Below are 19,058 nucleotides of genomic sequence, written 5' to 3' on the forward strand. Positions count from 1 at the left end.
CATATACTCAAGAGATTTCACCTTATTCGAGAGATTAATGAAAGGGGTGATATACACATATGTAAAGTGCACACAAATGATAACATTGCAGACCCACTGACCAAAGGCTTGTCACAGCAGAAGCACGATGGTCACACTAGTTCCATGGGTATTAGATATATGGGTGATTGGCTCTAGTGCAAGTGGGAGATTGTTAGTGTAGGTGCCCTAGAGGCAATACATTATTCTTTTAAATCTTTATATCAGTTGATCATTCAATAAATGTATTTATTATGACCTTAATTACTGTGATATTTTGTTAGCATAATAAATGTCCTTAGAATCATGATACAAATTGTATAGTTTAAGTACATCACTTGAACTTGAGATTTTATAATATATCATATTCTTAAAGGTCCCTAGTCGAGTATTATTATATAGGACAATAATAATACATAGATAGACTAGTATGTTGTTTGACAAGATAACCACATCTCATTGTTTATAAGTATGGGGATACTAAAGTCAATACATAGGTACATGTGAGAGTACATGGTACTGGACAGACCCACAGTGAGATTCTTCATGTTTAATAAAGTCATAAGAAAGACTCACAGTGATAATGGTGTAACGATCCTTTGACTTGAAATCATTATATTTCTATACGAGGATTAATATACTTTGACTACATTAAAAGTTACTTTTGATCGGGTGATGATAAAAGTGGACATCGGGTATATCATGAGTCGTATGAGAAATAAGAATGATAGATAAAGGATTTAACCCTCCTATAATTAGGAGAGATATTATTGGCCTCTTGATTGAGTGAGATTATAAAAGCATGGCCATGCTCAAATAATGATTTGTCTTGATAATCTACTCATGGATCAAGTAAACCCGGATTAAATGTTGAAGAGGATGACTAAATACATGCCTCGAGTTTAATCTATAATATGTATGGTTAAAGGGATTATATTACACGGAAAAACATTAATCACGAAAGGTTTTATCTAATCACGATTTAATTATTGTTTAATTGGGTAACAATGATGTATTACTAGATACCGCTCATTGTTTATAATTTTATTAGAGAATAAATTATTGCCAATTAAATAATAGCCTATAGGGTCGCACAAATAGAGCACTTAATGGAATAGTTAATTTAAATTATGGATTTAAATTAATTGATGATTATTTCAATTTTATTATAATTAAGTAAGACTTAATTGAGATAATATAAATTCAAATTAAAAGGAATGTTTTTGCCCATAATAATTAAGTATGACTTAGTTATTAAATAAATAATAGAAATTCGTTTTTATTATTTAATCCAATACCTACTAGGGTTGGGCTTTGCTGTTGTGGGCCTTTTTAATCAGCCATTATAAATACATAATGATAGGTTAAAGAGGCTTGTACGTTTTTGAGAAAATCCTAGCAGCAAAGAGAGGCAGAGGCAATTCAGATTGTCAAGAAGGAGGCTAGTACATCCATTCCGTAGTCAAGTTCGTGAGACGTTCTTGAAGGTGCTCGTGTGGATACCATAGAGGTGTTTCTCCGAGAGGTAGACACAAAGCTTGATAGCTAGGATCTCCGTTGAGTTCGTGAAAGTTAAGCTCTTGAAAGGTATGATTCGTTATCTCCATAATCTGCCCATAATTATACATGGATCCTATTTTTGGGTTTCGAAATTTTTGTTTTATTTACGTTTATCCGCTGCATTTTATGCCTTCGGAACCCAACAATTCAAAGATGCTGGAATAGAGTAATGAAGCAGCATTGTAATAGATTAGATAGTTTTTGTTTTTATTATCTTGTCTTATTACTTTGTAATCTTGGTGATATATAAACCAAGAAGTAGCAAATAGAAACAAGAATTTGAGAGACAACAGAGAAACATTTGTAAGCAGAATTCTTAGCATTTCTCTGTATTCTTAGCTGTTCAATATTTGTAAGCAGCTGTGAGCATTCTTGCACACAGGGTTCTCTCGATATATAATATATATCTCTGGTGGAATCATTCAAATCCACCAGAAAGTTTTTAAAGACTCCTGTTTTTAATTACTTGTGTTTTGATTCACTTAAGTTTTATTCCTCATTGTGCTAATAATACACTTATATTTATATTTGAGTTAGAACATTTTATTTCAAGAAAAAGTTCAAGAATTCCATTCAACCCCCCTTCTGTAATTCTTGTCATATTGTTAAGGGACTAACAATTGGTATCAGAGCAAGCTCTTAACTTACAAAGAGTTTAAAGATCAAAACAATACAGCAAGATGAACAAGAAGGATGTTGGAGTTGAGATCCCTTTTCTGGATAAAGATAATTACCATCATTGGAAGGTAAAGATGCATCTTCATATGCTTTCTCAAGATGAGGCCTATGTGGACTGCATAGAAAGAGGCCCTCATGTTCCAATGAGAGCTGCAACAGGAAACGAGCCATCAGTCCCCAGGCCAAGGCATGAATGGTCTGATCCTGACATTGAACAAGTCAGGAAGGATAAAAAGGCCATAAATATCCTGTTTAATGGAGTTGATGGAGATATGTTTGACAATATTATCAACTACAAAACTTCCAAGAAAGTTTGGGATACAATACAGATCATCTGTGATGGCATTGAGCAAGTTAGAGAAAACAAGATGCAGCTCCTGATTCAGCAATATGAGAATTTCCATAATGAAGAAAGTGAGTCTCTCACTGACATCTTTAGTAGGTTTCAGAAACTACTAAATGCTCTAAAGTTGCATGGAAGGGTCTATCAAACTAAAGATTCCAATCTGAAATTCCTTAGATCTCTTCCAAGGGAATGGAAACCAATGACAGTCTCATTAAGAAACTCACAAGTCTATAAGGAGTTTACTTTGGAGAGACTGTATGGCATCCTGAAAACCTATGAGCTTGAAATAGAGCAGGATGAAAGGATGGAGAGAGGAAAGAAGAAAGGAGGATCCATTGCACTAGTTGCTGAGTTGGAAAAGGAGAAGGAAGTGAAAATGAAAGCTGTTGAATCAACTTCAAGGGTCTGTGAGAACAAGGGCAAGGGGCTTGAAGTAGAAAGTAAAGATTCATTGAGACAAGATGACATGGAGGACATTGATGAGCACCTAGCTTTTCTTTCCAGGAGATTTTCCAAGCTCAAGTTCCAGAAGAACTTTGGAGCAGCCAAGCCAAATAGAAACATGGTGGATAAATCAAAATTCAAATGTTTCGAATATGGCTTGGCAGGGCATTTTGCAAGTGAGTGTAGGAAGTCAAATTCCAGTAAGAAAAAGTTTGAGTCTGTGGATTATAAGCAAAAATACTTTGATCTACTCAAGAAAAAGGAAAGGGCTTTTATTACACAAGAAAATGACTGGGCAGCAGATGGTCTGGATGAAGATGAAGATGTCAGCTATGTCAATCTAGCCCTAATGGCCAAGTCTGATGAGACAGAAACAAGTTCCTAGAGCAATCAGGTAATTACTACAAACCTTGCACATTTATCTAAAGCTGAGTGTAATGATGCCATTAATGACATGTCTACAGAGTTATATCATTTGTGTGTTACACTTAAGTCTCTTACTAAAGAAAATGCTAAAATCAAAGAAAATAACTTGTTTTTGAGTGAGAGGAATAATATGTTTGAGTCTCAGTTTATTGATTTTGAGAAATTAAAAATTGAGTGTAAGATTGCCAATGAGGAATTAACTGAGTCCTTAAAAAAGGAAAAAATTTTGAAGAAGCAGCTCGAGCGTGAACAAGAGGTGATTAAGGCATGGAAAATATCCAGGGATGTCAATGCTCAAATCACCAAAGTTCAAGGAATCGAGTCCTTCTGTGATGAAGCCTGGAAAAAGAACAAAGAGAAACTAGAACCTAATTTGGTAGATGGACTGCTAACAAATGTAGACTCGACGGATGATGAGGATCATCCGTCGGATAACAAAATGTGTTATCCGTCGAATGATGAAAATCATCATCCATCGGCTGTGAGCAAGCCCATCAGTAAGGCCAAACTAGTAAAGCTGAATGAGAAGTATGGGTCTGTTTCCAAGAACTTTGTTTCAGGAGAGTCGAGTCAAGTTAAGAAAGGGGAAAAGGCTAATATTGGTCACATGACTGTCAAACAGTTAAGTGACAGACTTGAAAAGATTGAGGTAAGAACAGAGACTAAAAAGAAAAATAATAGGAATGGTAAAGTAGGGATTAACAAACACAATAACTACACACCTGATAAACATGCTCCTAGAAAAATCTGTGTCAAGTGTGGTAGTGTAAATCATCTATCTGTTAATTGCAAATCTGCCATGCCTACTTCCATGTCTGTGCAACCTCAATTTCCTAACATGAATGTCATGCCTCCCATGCTTGTTAATGCTATGTCTACACAGAATATGAATGCACATTTTGCTAATATGCCATTTGCACCTAATTCTTATTATGCTGCATATAGTATGCCACAAATGCCATTTAGCATGCCTTACTGGAATAACATGTTTACACACAGCATGCCATTTCCTGTTAGTCAGAATATGCATGATAATTCTGTTGCAATGAATGGTTTCAAAGGCCCAACTCAAATGACTAAGGATGAATCTGAAATTCCTAAGCCAAATGAGATAAAGCCTAAGAAACATAAAAAGAAAGCTAACAAGGCAGGACCCAAGGAAACTTGGGTACCAAAATCAACTTGATTTGATTTTGATGTGTGCAGGGAAACAGAAAGAATCTTTGGTACTTGGATAGTGGTTGTTCAAGACACATGACTGGTGATTCTACCCTGCTCACAGAGTTTAAGGAGAGAGCTGGCCCAAGTATTACTTTTGGAGATGACAACAAGGGTTATACTATGGGATATGGCTTAATTTCAAAGGACAATGCCATCATTGAGGAGGTTGCTTTAGTGGATGGTCTCAAACACAATCTGCTGAGTATCAGTCAGCTTTGTGATAAAGGCAACTCAGTAACCTTCAATTCAGAAGCCTTTGTTGTGACTAATAAAAGAAGCAACAAAGTGGTTCTCACTGGTGTGAGAAAAGGAAATGTGTACCTAGCTGATTTCAACTCATCTAATGTAGAATCTATAACTTGTCTTCTCAGTAAAGCATGTCAGGATGAAAGTTGGCTATGGCACAAGAAGCTATCCCATTTAAACTTCAAGACCATGAATGAACTAGTAAAGAAAGAACTGGTAAGAGGCATTCCTCTAGTGGAGTTTTCTAAGGATGGACTGTGTGATGCCTGCCAAAAGGGGAAGCAGATTAAAGCATCATTCAGGAAGAAACTTGATTCAACAATTGAAGAGCCTTTGCAACTGCTTCACATGGATTTGTTTGGACTAGTCAATGTATTGTCCATCTCAAGGAAAAGATTTTGCCTAGTAATTGTAGATGATTTCTCAAAGTTCTCTTGGACATATTTCCTAAAGTCTAAAGATGAGGCTAGTGAAATCATCATCAATCACATAAGGCAAGTCAATAATCATCCTGATTTCAAGGTTAGAAAAATCAGGAGTGACAATGGAACTGAGTTCAAGAATTCTGTCATGAGAGCATTTTGTGAGGAAAATGGGATTCTGCATGAATTTTCAGCAGCAAGGACTCCACAACAGAATGGAGTAGTGGAAAGGAAAAACAGATCACTTATTGAAGCTGCAAGGACAATGCTTGAAGAATCTAAGTTACCAACATATTTCTGGGCTGAAGCTGTAAATACTGCATGTTACACTCAAAATATTTCTCTGATTAATCAAGCAAGATGCATGACTCCCTATCAATTGTTCAAGAATAAGAAGCCAACTCTAAACTTTCTTCATGTCTTTGGCTGCAAATGCTATATTCTGAGAAATCAAACTGATCAAAATGGGAAGTTTGATGCTAAAGCAGATGAAGGAATTTTCGTTGGATATGCTGTTGGTAAAGCATATAGAGTCTACAATCTAAAAACCAACATTTTTGTGGAATCAATACATGTTGTGTTTGATGATAAAAAGATTGAAGGAATGAAAGATGGAGATTACCATGAGAGCCTCAAATTCGACAATGTGAAGATGGTTAGTAATGACAGTGATGATGAAAGTGATCAAGAAATGGTATCTAAGGATAATGCAGATAAATCTACTACCAATGAAGCACAAAACTCAACATCTGTTGAGTTGTATAATGCTTCATCCATCAGGAGGCAATCTGTGTTATCCGTCGGGAGACAACCAGCTTCATCCGTCGGTACTAAAAATTCACCATCCGTCGGGTTATCAAAAGGAGCTGGAAGTCAAGATAGATCACATATAGAAAGTTCCCCTTTCTCAAATCAAAGATCCACAAACTCAGGGGGAGTTTCTATCAATCAAAACTCAATCACACATCAAGACAACAATGAGGTTTCTTTATCTAGAGTTAATCTACCTCAACAAAGGAAATGGACAAAGGATCACCCCTTTGAGCTTATCATTGGTGATGTTTCTTCTAGAGTTCAAACAAAAAGAGCAACTCAGGAAGAATGTCTATACAACAGCTTTCTTTCCAAGGAAGAACCAAAGAAGGTAGAAGAAGATTTGTTGGATCCTGATTGGATTTTAGCTATGCAGGAGGAACTAAACCAATTTGAAAGGAATAATGTATGGAAGCTGGTGCCCAAGCCTAAAGGAAAGAATCCAATAGACACCAAGTGGGTATTCAGAAACAAGATGGATGAAAATGGCATAGTTTTCAGGAACAAAGCTAGATTGGTTGCTAAGGGCTATTGTCAGCAAGAACGAATAGATTTTGATGAAACATTTGCTCCTGTTACAAGACTTGAAGCCATCAGAATCTTCTTAGCCTATGCAGCCCATGCCAATTTCAAAGTCTATCAAATGGATGTCAAAAGTGCCTTTCTGAATGGAGATTTGGAGGAAGAAGTTTATGTTAGTCAACCTCCTGGTTTTGAAGTTCCAAATTTTCCAGAACATGTCTATTATCTTTTGAAAGCACTTTATGGACTGAAGCAAGCACCTAGAGCCTGGTATGACACTTTATCAAAGTTCCTTTTGGAAAATCACTTCACAAGAGGTACTATAGATAAAACTTTATTTTTCAGAAATGTTAATGGCTCTAGTATACTTGTTTAAATTTATGTAGATGATATTGATATTATTTTTGGCTCTACAGATGAGAAACTTTGCAAAAAGTTTGCCAAATTGATGCAAAGTAAGTATGAAATGAGTATGATGGGAGAACTAACTTACTTTCTTGGCTTACAAGTTAAGCAAGTTAGTGATGGAATATTCATTAGTCAAACTAAATATATTTTTGATCTTTTAAAGAAGTTTGATCTAATGGATTGCATATCTGTAAAAACTCCCATGGCCACTGCAACTAAGCTTGAATTAAACACTACTGAAAAGTTTGTGGATATTTCAAGTTATAGAGGCATGGTTGGCTCACTTCTGTACTTAACAACTAGTAGGCCAGATATAATGTTTGCTACATGTTTATGTGCTAGATTTCAGGCTGATCCTAGAGAATCTCACTTAATAGCTATTAAGAGAATTTTCAGATATCTCAAGGGAACACCAAACCTTGGCATTTGGTACCCTAGAGATTCTGGTTTTGATCTAACTGGTTATTCAGATGCAAATTATGCAGGTTGTAGAATTGATAGAAAGAGTACAACAGGAACCTGTCAATTTCTAGGAAACAAGCTTGTGTCCTGGTTCAGTAAAAAGCAAAATTCAGTTTCTACTTCTACAACTGAAGCTGAATATATTGTTGCTGGCAGTTGCTGTGCACAGATTTTATGGATGAGAAATCAATTGCTAGACTATGGTTTGCAAGTTGAGAGGATTCCTATTTTCTGTGATAACACAAGTGCAATTTCCATCACTGAAAATCCAGTACAACATTCAAGGACAAAGCACATAGATATCAAGTACCATTTCATAAGGGAACATGTAATGAATGGTACTGTGGAACTACATTTTGTTCCCAGTGAGAAGCAGCTTGCAGATATCTTTACCAAGCCACTGGATGAATCCACCTTTTCAAGGTTGGTAAGTGAGTTAGGTATGCTTAATTACTCTTAAATCTATCTGAGTTATTTGCAAGTTGGTATGCAGCCAGAAATTTAATTGATTTTTCAGTCTTGGATGAAATTTTGGCTAAGTTAAAATTTACATCTCGACGGATGACCCTTATCCATCGAGTTTGGTCATCCGTCGAAATACAATTTGCTAATAAAAATCAATTACTTTTCTGGAATATTTTATGTCTCGACGGATAACAGTTTATCCTCATCCGTCGAATTGTCTTAATCTCGCCATTAATTCCCTGTACATTATCCATCGAGTATACTTACAGTTTGTAAGCATAACACGACGGATAATGGGTGGAATTTTTACAGTTTATTTTTAAACGGCTATTTTAGGCAATTTCTATTGGTCATTTTATTTTACTTTATAATTTTTATCAGTTATTTTTGAGATAGTATAAAAGCTTATTTCATTGCAATTGCTTTTCTCTTATCATTCTCAATTCAACTACTCTAATTTCATTATCTCTCAAAGCACTTACTCTCTTTCTTTCCAAGCTCTCATTCTCTAACAATGGCACCTGTTGTAAAGATTATGTCTCAAACTGGGTTCATTTATGAGAAGAACAATTTCACTGCATTAGTGAACAAGGGTATTCAACAATCGGATGACTATCACAAGATGATGGACTTTGTGAAGAATTGCAAGCTCAATTATGCCATGCTTGAATCACCTACAATCTTCTGTGAAGTTGTTGAAGAGATGTGGACCACTGCTACCTATAACTCTACAGATAAGACCATCACTCTAACCATCAAAGGTAAAGAATTCTGTATAAATAGTGATGTGATAAAAGCATGTTTCAAAATTCCTGATAACAATGTGACTTCACCACACACTGACACTGATATAGTCAATATGCTCAATTCCATGCACTATGCACTTCCTACTTCTAAACTGAGTGATATTAGGAGAATGGGTCTTAGGAAAGAGTGGAGTTTCTTGTGTGATGTAGTTACAAAGGTTTTCTCAGGAAAAATCAGTAATTTTGATTCAGTGAATATTTTCATGCTTAACATGCTATACATGCTAGTTACAGATAAATTTTATAATTTCAGTGATCTTGTCTTGTTTGAGTTAGGTTTTAAATTAGGGGAGTTAAATAAAAGAGGTAAAAATGTGTATTATGCTAGATTTCTTATGTTATTAGCTAACCACCTCTGTGAAGAGATTGTGCTTGAGAACCCTAACAACAAACTAGATTATTGGGTTCAAGAGAGAAGGCTCATTGCAGATCTGAACAGGGCCAATCACAAGGATGTGCCAATGTTCTACTTTCCTGTAATGCAAGCACCTCAGGTAAGTGAGGTAAGTTCATCCATCCCTACAACTATTCCAATCTCCATAATTTCTTTGAGTTTAAGAGTAGCTATGGCAACTGTGCCAATGACCAAACAGTTGCCTACCAAAGCTGCCAAACCTACTATTATTTCAAAATCTAAATCAAAGAAAGCCCCCTCTGGTATCTCCCAAAAGATGCCAGTTGAAAAATCCACTAAAGCCAAAGAGGGGAGTGTGAAGGAGGGTAAGTTAGGTGAGGGAAGGGGTGAACATAAAAGAAACCCCAAGAATAAGGTTGGAGAGTTGAGTGAATCCCAACCTAGCCATACTACAGTTTCCCAATAAACTGCAGTGCTTAAAAAGGACAAAAGCTCATTTCTAGCTGCATCCTCCCAAAAGGATGTAACTATTGAACAAAGCTCTCAACCAAGAGCACAGGCCAAGAGGGTTAGGGACACAAGCTCACCCCAAACTTATGCCAGAAAGAAAAAATCAAAAACCTCTGGGGATGCACAGGGTAGACACACTGTGCAAACTGGTGCTAAAGACACAGTCACTGCACCTTCACAAATTCAACTTGATGTGGCTCCAATAAATGTGGAGTCACAGCCAAAATCTCTAGTTATAGAAGCACCTCAAACACCATACTCACCAATAAATTCTCTGGATGTGGATATGATAAACACATCAATTCCTGATTTCCCTTCTTTAACTCTGTTGGGGAAGCCAAAATCTAGTGCAAGTGAGCATCATCTTTTAGATGATTTGTTGGCTCACTTGCCAATCCTTTCAGGAACTGTTATGTCATCTGTGCCTAAAATATCTTCAATCAGCACAGAGTCAACAATAGTTTCTTTTCCCAGTTCATTCATTTCTACTCTCTCGACGAATATTGCTCATCCGTCGAGTAGTGATTGTATCCCGACGGATAAGCCTAACAGCAGTTATCCGTCGGATAGCACAACCACTCACTCGATGGATATCACTCATCCGTCGAGTATCTCTGCACAACTTCAAACTTCAATTCTTTCAAGTGCAGAAGATTTAGTGGTTGTATAGTCACTCTTAGGATTGAGAGGGAAGAGTATTTTGAGTGAGAGTCTGGGTTGCTCCCAGGAAAAAGGAGAGGAAATGAGTGAAAATCTGCAGTCCATTTCTTCAGGATTGGCAAAAGGGAGTGAGAGGAGTCCCACCTTAGTAGGTGAAGGTGAGGGTGTGAGGGTGGGGAGCCAGGGTGAGACCCTGATGCAACAAAAGAGAGAAAATGAGAGAAATGCAGGTACTGGAGCAATAAGGATGGATGTCATTGCTAGTGAGTCAATGAATGCCCAGGATGCAGACAGGGAATGACTATCTCAGCATCCTAAAGCTGTTATAGATTCTACTTCTCTTGTTGCTGAAGTATTTACTCATCCTGTTCCTGCTTATCAAATTCTAGATGAACAGGGAAATGACAATGCAGAAAGGATGCTCAATCTGGTGCATACCACCCAGTCTATGCAAAGGGCTAAGGATGCCATCACAGCTTTACCTTCTACAGCTGGTGATGTGGACTATGAGACTGGTGGTTCAGCTGATTTCTTTGAAGATGGGAGTGGGGATAGTGAAGATGAAGCAATGGACATATGGGGAGAAGTAGGCTCCAGCTCAAGGTCAGGTATGCCATCATGGGCATTCTCAAAGCACTATGATGAGCATTACTTCAAGACAACCCTGATCTAGTTAATTAATCAAACTCACACTGCTCTTCAAACCACTACCAATTCTAGCACCAAGAAGCTCCTTAAGGCACATCTAACCTCCCTGCAACTTCAGCAAATATAGGGCTTCCAGCATGCTAGAGATGTGAACACCATGAAGGGTGATACTGAGGAGATGAAGAAGGCCATTTCAGATAAAATAGACTCTAAACTTCCAGACACTGTAATGATTGACACCAAGAGGCAATTAAGGAAAAATTCTGATCTTGTAACCAAAATAGAATCCTTGGATACAAGAGTGTCAGCTATGGAAGCATCTTTGACTGCCATTCATCTCCATCAAGCCCAACAGACTGATCTACTTCAAAAACTGGTGGCAGCTCAAACCCCCTCCATAACTCAACTTGATGATAACAAAAAGGGGGAGAAAAGACCAAGTGAGGGGGAGAAGCTTCAGATACAAATCAGTAAAGTAATTGTGTCTTCAATTACAATCTCAAAGGCACCAGTCACAGATGGTATAGATCTGATTCAAGCAGCAGCAACCAACTTGAAAGTTGCTGAGAAGGAAAAGTTGAGTTTGGTCAACTGGGAGAAGATTGATGAGGAGATACAGAAGAAGTTTGAACTTGTCAAGGAGCCAGTTAAGTCAGCCATCCATCACTCTTAACTCAAGCAAATTAGTGTGAATGAGATGAGCATGAACTATCTGAAAAGAGGACAATCTTCCTGCATCAAGTCTCCAAAGGCTGAAATGATTCTTAAACCAAGGGCAAACTACTCAAAATCATCTTTGAAGAACCCCTTGGACACTGTGTATGAGACACCCAAGCCTGATGAGAAGAAGCTTCTGTCAAGATCAGTTGCCTTCTATAAAGATCCAGCTGATTCAGCTTCTAAAAGGAGGATTGCTAAGATTTTCAGGAATGGGAAAGAAATTTGTGTGGTGGCTGGACATCCTCAATTTGCTCAAGCAAAGAGAGAAGAAAAAGCTAGATTGAAGCAAGAAAAGAAGCAGGCTGCTCTAGATGCTAAAAAGGCTAAACAGAAGAGAGAGCAGATTGCTATCTTGGCCAAGCTACATGCTGTAAATTCATCACAACAAATTCCCTCTCAACCATCTGAAGCTACTGAATTAAGGAAGCTAGTTGAAGAACAGAAGAAATTTCCAAGAAAGAAAGAGTTGGCTAAAAGAACTAAAAGGAGACTGGATATTGTTGACAAGGAATTGGAAGATCAATTTCCTAAGGAATCCACACCAGCTACACCTCAAGCAAAAAAGCCCTCTATGGTATTTGAAGACATAAGGGTGGTGGATCCCTACAGAAATATTCATGGTGAACCTATTGTGCCCAAGGATGAGCCAATAGAATGGGAGAACATGCCAATTCCAGACTTCAATCTACCAATCCTTAGCAAGCCAAAAAGGACAAAGTCAAGAGCAGTCAAGAAAGTGAAGCTGTCACCTCTCAAATCCAAATCTATAGTCAAAGTTCAGCCCAAAGTCAATAGGGGAGACTATATGTACTTGTGTGACATCAAAGAATTTTCTGATCTAAATCTCTATCTGGATGAACTAGATGAAGTAAGAGGTATTGATGCATACAGAAACCTACCTGAAAGGTTAGTGTTCAAGTACAAAGGAGGAAAGGAGATTCAGTGGCCACTTCACAGGATTTCTCAAGAGAGCCAAGCTGTACTGATTAAAGTTTATTCATCCTTCAAGAAGAACTTTGGGTTCAACGTCACTGCAAGAAGACTAGTATTGAAGAAGATTGAAGAACTAAGGAGTGTTAGAGCTAAAGATGCACTCCCAAAGACTTTAATTATCCCATACACAGGGAGAAGAGTGCATCTAAGGCCCTACTGGCTGATGGAGTTCATAGATGACAAAGGTGTGAGAAGATTCTTCAGATTAGAAGACCAATTGAGCATCTCTAGCAATGAGACTCTTTTGGAAATGCAAGGAAAGCTAAATCTCTCATAATCTGATGAACTGGAATTCCACAGACAGCTCCAAAATCAGATTGATGAAAACAACAGAAAGCTTGGAAGAAGATCCAGACCTTCAAGAAACTAGATAAATCTGCTCAGGCAAGAGGAGCATCTTGAAAATGACTGTGAGCAAAACTTTGTACATTTTGTTATTTGAAGCACTTATCATTATTATCTACTTTCTTTTAAAGTTGTATGTTTAGGGTGTTTTGTTATCATCAAGTATCTCTTAATTTATGGCTACAATTCCAGTAGACATAAATTGGGGGAGATTGTTGTGCATATGTTGTGTACTTGATGATTTCATGAACAAAACACCTTAGTAGATTTTACTTAGTAAAATAATGTAGCACTCGACGGATAAGAATTAAATCCCGACGGATAACTCAATATAGTCCCGACGGATGATGACTTATTTATCCATCGAGTGAGCAGCTTATGTAATAATGAGTCTGTAACACATTTCTGCATTCACCATTGTATAAATTCTGTAAGTAGTATTTAAGTCATGTTGACTTTAATTAGATATGCAGAATAGGTTGATTAATTGTATATAGATGATGTTTTGTAATTCTGTATAAGTGAAATGAAGTCAAGTGCCAGTTTGCTACGTGACGGATAACCTACAATGAAGTCGACGGATGATCAAATGGACAACCCGATGGATGATCAATATCTCGACGGATGATCAATCTTGATGAATGATCATGAACCCGACGGATGAAGAATTCAAACATCAGTTGACAGTGACAACACAGTCACATGCGTCGAGTGGATGCAAATAGAATGTGGTAGCCTATTCAACTAGGTTTTCGAGAACAAAGAAGCATTGCCATTTTCATGCTATTATGAAGATATTCAAAGATGCTGGAATAGAGTAATGAAGCAGCATTTTGATAGATTAGATAGTTTTTGTTTTTATTATCTTGTCTTATTACTTTGTAATCTTGGTGTTTTTGTTTTTATTATCTTGTCTTATTACTTTGTAATCTTGGTGATATATAAACCAAGAAGTAGCAAATAGAAACAAGAATCTGAGAGACAACATAGAAACATTTATAAGCAGAATTCTTAGCATTTCTCTGTATTCTCAGCAGTTCAATATTTGTAAGTAGCTGTGAGCATTCTTACACACAGGGTTCTCTCGATATATAATATATATCTCTGGTGGAATCATTCAAATCCACCAGAAAGTTTTTAAAGACTCCTGTTTTTAATTACTTGTGTTTTGATTCACTTAAGTTTTATTCAGCATTGTGCTAATCAATACACTTATATTTATATTTGAGTTAGAACATTTTATTTCAAGAAAAAGTTTCAAGAATTCCATTCAACCCCCCTTCTGTAATTCTTGTCATATTGTTAAGGGACTAACAAAAACAGCTCTATCTTCCACCACCTTTTCCTAAGCGATTGCAAAAACAAAAGCTGGATAAGCAATTCGGTAAGTTTCTGGAGGTGTTCAAGAAACTTCACATTAACATACCTTTCACTGAGGCTCTGGAGCAAATGCCTAGTTATGCAAAATTCATGAAGGGTATTCTTTCAAGGAAGGTAAAACTGGATGCTCTTGATACCGTTGCTCTAATGGAAGAGTGCAGTGCTGTGCTGCAACAAAAGTTACCTCCAAAGCTTAAGGATTTAGGTAGCTTCACCATTCCTTGCACCATTGGCAAGTTGTCATTCGACAAGTGCCTTTGCGATTTGGGAGCAAGCATCAATCTGATGCCGTTATCTATCTTCAAAAAGATGAATTTGCCTGATCCGAAGCCCACCTACATGTCTCTACAATTGGATGATCGTTCTATTACATACCCACGAGACATCGTGGAGGACGTGTTAGTAAAGGTGGACAAGCTCATCTTTCCTGCAGACTTTGTCATTTTGGATTTTGAGGAAGATAGGAAATTTTCCATAATCTTGGGAAGACCTTTCTTGGCTACAGGCCATACCTTGATAGATGTGCAAAAAGGTGAACTTACTATGAGGGTGCAAGATCAGGATGTAACATTCAATGTATTCAATGCGATGAAATTCCCTATAGAAGATGATGAGTACTTCAAGGTGGATTTGATTGATTCTGCAACTACTTCAGAACTTAATCATGTGTTAAGGTCGGATGCCTTAGAAAAAGCTTTATTGGGGGAATTTGACAGTGATGATGAGAAAGGCAATGAGCAGTTACAATATCTAAATGCTTCTCCTTGGAATTGAAAGCTAGACATGCCATTTGAATCTCTTGGTAATACTGATCTCAAGAATGCTGAGGGAAAGGTCAAAAGGAAGCACCTACTTTGGAGCTTAAACCATTGCCTGAACACTTGAGATATGCTTTTTTAGGTGATGCATCTACTTTTCCTGTTATTATTGTATCTGACCTTTCAGGTAGTGATGAGGACAAGCTCTTGATGATCTTGAGAGAATTCTAATCGGCCATCGGATGGACTATAGCAGATATAAAAGGGATCAGCCCTTCGTACTGCATGCATAAAATTCTGCTAGAGGAAGGTAGCAAGCCGACTGTTGAGCAACAGGGAAGACTTAATCCTATCATGAAAGAAGTGGTAGAGAAAGAAATTCTAAAGTGGTTGGATGCAGGAATCATATATCCTATTTATGACAGTTCTTGGGTGAGCCCCGTGCAATATGTACCTAAGAAAGAAGGTATTACTGTGGTAGCAAATGAGAAGAACGAGCTCATCCCCACTCGAACAGTCATAGGATGGAGGGTATGTATGGACTACAGGAAGTTGAATAAAGCCACGATGAAGGATCACTTCCCTCTTCCATTTGTTGATCAGATGCTTGACAGGTTGGCTGGTCATGAGTATTATTGTCTTCTGGATGGCTATTCGGGCTACAATCAGATTTGCATTGCACCGAAATATCAAGAAAAAACTACTTTCACTTGTCCATTTGGCACATTTGCTTTTCGCAGAGTTTTTTTTGGCTTATGTGGTGCACCTGCCACTTTTCAGAGATGCATGATGGCCATATTCTCTGATATGATTGGAAATAATATCGAAGTGTTCATGGACGACTTCTCCGTTTTTGGACATTCGTTTGATGAATATTTGAATAATCTCCGTTTGGTACTAAAAAGGTGTGTGGAAACCAATCTAGTGCTCAATTGGGAAAAATGTCACTTTATGGTGCAACAAGGCATCATTCTTGGGCATAAGGTCTCTAGCAAGGGCCTTGAGGTGGATAAAGCCAAGGTGAGAGTCATTGAAAATCTTCCGCCACCCATTTCTGTTAAGTGAATCCGTAGTTTTCCTGGTCATGCAGGTTTTTATCGGCGTTTCATCAAGGAATTCTCTAAGATATCTAAGCCGTTATGCAACTTGCTCGAGAAAGATGTGCCTTTCAAATTTGATGATGAATGCTTGGCAACATTCGAGACTCTCAAGAAGATTTTAATAACTGCACCAGTTATTACGGCACCTGATTGGAGAGAACCTTTTGAGATGATGTGTGATGCAAGTGATTATGCAGTGGGAGCAATTCTTGGGCAGCGTAAGAATAATATCTTTCATGTGGTCTACTATGCTAGTAAGACGCTAAATCGAGCTCAAATGAACTACACCACTACTAAGAAGGAGCTCTTGGCTATAGTTTTTGGTTTCAAAAAATTTCGATCTTATCTACTTGGGACAAAGGTGACAGTGTTCACTGATCACGCTGCCATTCACTATCTGGTCTCAAAGAAGGATTCGAAGCCTAGACTTATTCATTGGGTGCTCTTGCTACAAGAATTTGAGTTGGAGATTAAGGATCGAAAAGGTATTGAAAATTAAGTAGCTGACCATCTCTCTAGACTGGAGAATCCCGATTCTACTTCATATGATAAGACACTGATCAACGAATCTTTTCCGGATGAGCAGTTATTCGCAGTTTAAGAGGAAGAGCCATGGTTCGCAGATAATGTGAACTATCTTGTCAGTAATATAATGCCTCCTAATATAAATGCGGCTCAAAAGAAGAAGTTTCTGCATGAGGTGAAGTGGTACATGTGGGATGAACCATATTTGTTTAGACAAGGAGCTGACCAGATCATCAGGAGATGTATCCCATTCTGTAAGACGGAGGGGATATTACGAGACTGTCATTCCACAGTTTATGGTGGATATTATGGTGGTGAAAAGACAGCAACTCGTATTCTTCAAGCAGGTTTTTTCTGGCCCACGTTATTTAAGGATACACATCAATTCATTTTAAGGTGTGATCGTTGCCAAAGAGTTGGGAATCTTACTAGAAAGGATGAGATGCCTTTAAATGTGATGCTTGAAGTTGAGGTCTTCGATATTTGGGGAACCAATTTCATGGGACCATTTATCTCATCCTGTAATAATCAGTACATCTTGCTGGCAGACGATTATGTCTCGAAATGGGTAGAAGTCAAGGCTCTATCAATGAATGATGCAAAGGTAGTATTGAGTTTTCTTCATAAGCAGATATTCAAAAGGTTTGGAACACCACGAGTTATCATAAGTGATGAGGGGTCGCATTTCTGCAATCGTAAGTTCACTTCTATGATGCAACGCTATAATGTGAATCATCGCATTGCTACTGCCTATCATCCGCAAACTAATGGTCAAGCTGAAGTGTCTAATAGAGAGATCAAGCACATTCTAGAGAAAGTTGTTTGTCCGTCTAGGAAAGATTGGTCTTTAAAGCTCGATGAAGCTGTTTGGGCTTATAGAACAACATACAAGACTCCACTTGGGATGTCCCTATTTTAACTTGTCTATGGTAAGGGATGTCATTTACCTGCGGAGCTTGAGCATAAGGCTTATTGGGCATTGAAGAAGTTAAACCTTGATCTAGATGCAGCTGGGAAGAAGCGAATGCTTCAGTTAAATGAACTTGATGAATTTCGACTTCAAGCGTACGAAAATAACAAGATGTTCAAGGAAAAAGTAAAAAGGTGGCATGACAGGAAGCTATCTCCTAAGTAATTTGTGCCGGAGCAACAAGTTCTTCTATTCAACTCTCATCTCTGACTTTTTTCTGGAAAGTTGAAATCAAGGTGGTCTGGACCATTTATCGTCAAAACTGTGTTTCCACATGGAGCGGTGGAGATTTTTGAGAACGTTCCGGGCCAAGCATTCAAAGTAAATGGTCAGAGATTGAAGCACTATTATGGGGATACGGAAAACCAAGAAGTGGATAGTGCCATTTTATTGTCAACTTGATCGAACTACTCTACGTCAAGCTAATGACGTAAAAGAAGCACTTCTTGGGAGGTAACCTAAGATATGAGACCATAGGAACCCTTTGAATTTAGTACTCTATCCAAAAACCCAAAAAAATCAGAAAAATCTGGTTGAAAAAATATTTTTTCCAGGGACCTTACAGGCGCCCGCCTGCAGGTTCCAGGCAGCCGCTTGCTGGCAGGCGCCCGCCTGCTGGGTCCAGGCGATTGCCTGCAGACCTGAGTTTTGAAAATTCGGTTTTCCAGCTTATATAAAAAATAGTAAAAAACACAAAAACACAACCACAACACTATAAACCCCATTACCCACGATTTTCTTCATCCAATTTATCCACAACCCCACTCATAATATAATTCTAACCTTAATCCTACCCTATATATACACACAATATCTCCATACACATCCATTATACTTTCAACTTCCGAACTCTCTCCTACACACAAAACACAACTCTACAACTCTTATTCTCAGTTTCAATGGCCCCAAAGAGATCTCGAACTGTAGATAGTAGCAACACCATTCTGACTGCTAATTCTTCAAGGGGTACTGCTGCGAGGCCCCGATTGGTGTATAGGGCTGCTGAGGAGGAGTATGCTAGGCTTCTGACTAAGCCAATTTTGAAGGAGAGGGGGTTTTTACCATCGGGGAGGGATGGTGAGTTATTGCCAATGATTACAGAGAAGGGTTGGATGACTTTTTGCGAGTCACCTGAGGTGGTCCCGATGAGTGTTGTTCGCGAGTTCTATGCGAATGCCAAGGCCGACAAGAATGGGTATTCTGTTGTTCGTGGGCTTACTGTTGATTATCAGCCTGTGGCGATTCGCCGTGTTATTA

This window comes from Apium graveolens, chromosome 2 (assembly GCF_009905375.1).
Source record: "Apium graveolens cultivar Ventura chromosome 2, ASM990537v1, whole genome shotgun sequence".
Classification (NCBI taxonomy): Eukaryota; Viridiplantae; Streptophyta; class Magnoliopsida; order Apiales; family Apiaceae; genus Apium; species Apium graveolens.